The sequence below is a fragment of the Frankliniella occidentalis genome, unplaced genomic scaffold, assembly GCF_000697945.3.
Source record: "Frankliniella occidentalis isolate FOCC.00 unplaced genomic scaffold, Focc_3.1 Scaffold192, whole genome shotgun sequence".
NCBI classification, from domain to species: domain Eukaryota; kingdom Metazoa; phylum Arthropoda; class Insecta; order Thysanoptera; family Thripidae; genus Frankliniella; species Frankliniella occidentalis.
This window is the reverse complement of record NW_026267318.1, coordinates 439,117-443,402: the sequence shown is the minus strand read 5'-3', so window position 1 is coordinate 443,402 and position 4,286 is coordinate 439,117.

Here is a 4,286-nt window from a genome sequence, read left to right as displayed (position 1 = left end):
ACCGGCAGCATTTTTTGGCACACGAGGCGGGCGAAGCTGCTCCACGCAATTCAGCAGGAGGCACCAGTGCCAGTACCTCAGCTGCTCCATCACGTGGTGGCTACATTTTGGGGTCCTCGTCTGCTGCTGCCAGTGCTGCTGTTATTGGCTCGACCTCAGTTCCTCCAGTGGCAGCTGCAGCTGCCGCTGCTTTGAGTGGCTGTTCAGCTGAGGCTGGTATGACTGCCGGCGTAATGGTGTTCCTCAATGCATCTGACACCCAAGGTTTGTCTCTTTGGTTTATTGTGACTGGTGTCTATACTACGAACAATGTGCTTTGCCTGACTACGTGCATGTTCTACAGATCTCTGCAAGGTTGTCAAGCAACTGTTGAAGAGATCATCTGCTGCTGCAGTCAAGCCGGCTGCTGAGCCAGCAAGTTCAGCACGACAGCAGCGACTTCCTCCTATCCAACCACTGCGGGAGCTCTCTCCAGGTAACATTTCAACACACTGCCTTATGTCTTTGTTTTCTGTGTTTTGTTGCATGGTATGTAAATCTCTCGATCGATTAGTCTTGGTAAAGCCAATGAAGTTGAAGACGCCCTGTCATTTATTCTGAGTACAACGATTGGGCAAATGCGAACTGAAGTCAGCTTTATTTAACCTGGTTTCTGCAAGTCAAATTTTGCAAAACAAATGACGGGGTGATACTGGCTTTAAAGACTACATTGTTCATCTGTTGTAATCAAGTCACAAATAGAATCTGTTTTTCTGATGTAGGGTTGGCGGAAGGTGGCAACTCATTCATCCAGAATTCAAGCTCTTCAGCAGAGCCTGAAGATCCGGATCATGAGCTCCGAAGGGCTGCCTTCAACAGAAAGAGACTGCAAGAGCTTAAGAAAAGCAAGTGGCGGGAACAACAACTCCCCTCTACCTTTTCCCAAGGTTAGATTTGTGGCATTTTCATTTGCTGTAGTTTTGACCAGCCAGTGTAACGTGCTCTGATCTCTAATGTCAATTTTTATGTGTTCCTCATACCTAGGTTTTGGTGATGAGAACAGTCCCCCTGCTAACAAGTCAACAAAGAGGCGTGGACCTGGCCGTCCAAAGGGTAGCAAAAATAAGGTGCAACCAAACAGTACACAAACTCAGTCTGAAAATGGCAAGTTACTTCTCTCTCTCTTACTACTCATTTAAACTGCAAATTTCTACTTTACTTATTGTCGCTATTTTTTAATTTTTTTTTTTTTTTGTATTTCAGACATTCGATGCCGGGAGTGTGGAGAGTTTGATGAAAGTCGTCTCTTTCTTTTGAGTTGTGGTCACTTGTACCATAACAACTGTCTCCACAGGTGGCAGCTTGCTCAACAACGGCTGAATGGCTTTGACCAAGGGCGTGATGTTTGCCCGGAGTGTAAAGTGAAGTACTCAAAGAAGGTTGCATATTATGGGTAAATTAGCCTGTTTTTAATGACAATGTGTGCCCTGAGGTGGGACAAAGACTTTTTACTTATGGCCTAAATTCTTAATCTTGTGCTCTAGCATTAATCACAATCAGAGTGCCATATTTGCCATATGAAGGGGTAGAAGCTGAAATCTGTGCTTCTATTGACTGCGAGCAATTATTTCACAAGCTTTGCTTAGACTGCCTGTTCAGAGCTTCTAGTTAAGGCCACCACAGTTAACTTTGCCTCTACTGTGGTGATTCATAGGACGCAACCTTATTGTTGGTTTGCTTTGACGTTTTAAAGCTCAATCATTTGCTTACATTAATTTTATTTCAATGTTTGTTATGTTGGTCTGACAATTTTACCCTCAAAAGTGGGTCAATGATTTTCTTAGGAATGTTAGAACTTATTTTACATTTTTGCCCTATCTGTACATTATGGTACAAATATTTAGTTTAGCAAACAAAATGTACATTTTGTGTTCAAGTGCTATGATCTTTGTTTGCACAATAAAAGTTTGCTCACTCACCTGAATGTAACTGTCTTTATTCTCCATGCTTATTCTCAGCATTTACAACTATCACAACCTTGGTTTTCCAGCAAAGAAAATGTACTCAAATATTAGATATGCATAGCAGCATTTATGTAGCTAGTAGAAAGTAAAGCCAACAATGGCTGTGAAGTAAGAGTGGAAATGTAATTGATGACTCTGTACATACTGTCCCTCAGTTGCACAAATATTATTCTTAAATGTTAAGTTTTTATAATGGAATAAAGTTGTCATGGGACAAACCTTTACATGTATTGATAGCAAGAAGTTGAAGTGAATGTCAATCCACCATTTCTTACATAAAATTCAAATTTTAGCAGAATTTTTGATTTTGCCACTTGCCAAAGTGTGTGGTCTCTAAAGTCACAGTCTACTCAGAAATAAAATAACTTGTTAGCTGCTCACTACCTGCTTGAAGTTATTTCCACTAACAGTTGAATCATTCAAGTTAATTGTGATTTCATTGTCAGCTGTAAGTTTAAGTTCGAGCTAGAAAACACAAATTAGTGAGCCTGAGCCTAGAACTTAAACGTATAGTCAAGAAAACCAAAAGTGTTTAGGATATGGTCCTTCTCACAAGTATTTGAAAAGGTTCCGTTCATGCTAAGTTTTGCTCATGGAATAAAACTTTCACACGCAACAACACTAATACATGTATTGATAGCAAGGAGTTGAAGTGAATGTCAACGCAACATTTCTTACATAAAGTTCAAATTTTAGTAGTATCTTTGATTGTGCCCCCTGCCAAAGTATATCGTCTCTAAATTAAAAGGCTTAATTAAGCCATAGAAATAAAATAACTTGATTACTGCTCACTACCTTGAAGTCATTGTAACTGAAAGCTGCATGTATTTAGTGTTTGGAGTAGTTTCTCTGTTGGAAAACAAAGGTTGTAATATTTGGAAACGCTGAGCAAAGGCAAAGAGAATAAGGACAGTTACATTCAATTGATTGAGCAAACTTTTATTGTTATGCAACACAGATCATAGCACTTACACATAAAATTTTGGCTCAACTACATTATACTTTAATGTACAGAGAGGAATGTTAGAACTTTTTACATTTATACCTAAGAAGATCATTGTCCCACTTCAGGGCAAAATTGTCAGACCAATAAAAATGAAATTAAGCAAAAGATTGAGCTCTTAAATTTAAAGCAAAACAGGTAAAGTATCGCCATATGATCCACCACAATAGGGACAAGTTTTCCTGCTGCGATAGCGTTGATTAGAGGCTCTGAGCCAGCGGTCTAAGCAAAGCCTGTGAAATAAATGCCCGCAGTCAGTAAGAGCATAGACTCCAGCATCTTTCCCATCATGGCAAATATGGCACTCTGATTTTTCATCTGAAAAGATAGATATTAGATATGTATTAGAACCAAAGCGAACAATGGGCCAATAGAATTTAATTAAAAAGAGCTTACCTTTCTTTTCAGATTCTTCTTGCTGGCCACCGTTTTGCTTCTTAACTTTATTTTTGCTTCCCTTTGGACGCCCAGGTCCACGCCTCTTATTCTTTGTCTTCTTTTGACGGGGGGAGTTAGCACGGTAAGAGTCATCATCACGCGTCTTCTTAGCCTTCTTTGTAAGGGGGGAATTGACGCGGTAAGAGTCATCATCAAAACCTGTATAAGGGCACACAGAACCTTCCATCAAATGCTTGGTAAAAACTATGCAAAAATCCAAACGGCATGAACTGCATCCATTTCAATCTTTCAAAAGTGAAAGTAATAGGAGTGACCATAGAACTTACCTTGGGATAAGGTAGAGGAGAGCTCGCGCCTTCTTTTGGAAGCAGCACACTGCTGATTGCGACTCATGTTATCTTCGTCAGCTGAGGGGCATGAATCACGAGCTGGTTCATGTAACTGCTGCATATGTTGCTGAAGATCTGTACAGTAGCATCCACTTCATTAGGTAAGCACAAATACAGGGATATTAAGAAGAGAAGAATAGAAAGAAATATACCTTTAGCGTCTGAGACACTCAGAAACAAAACAACAGCACCCAAATTAGCCCCCTCAGCAGAGGGGATATGTTTTGCCAGCAACTTCCACAGACCGCCTGAACAACAAACATGTAGTTAACATGGAAGCACATGCAAATCATAACAAAAAATATCACAAAACTGCAAGACATACCATGAGTGTCTGGAGTACTCCGGAACATCACAAGACCAGCACCAAAACTAGCCCCAGAGGAGCGCATTGACTGAGTTGTCAAGGGAGAGTCAAGAGGCGTTGAAACAGCACCTGGCCTGGACCAAGAACAGGGACTTGATATGTCCGACAGCCCTACCGACATGTAG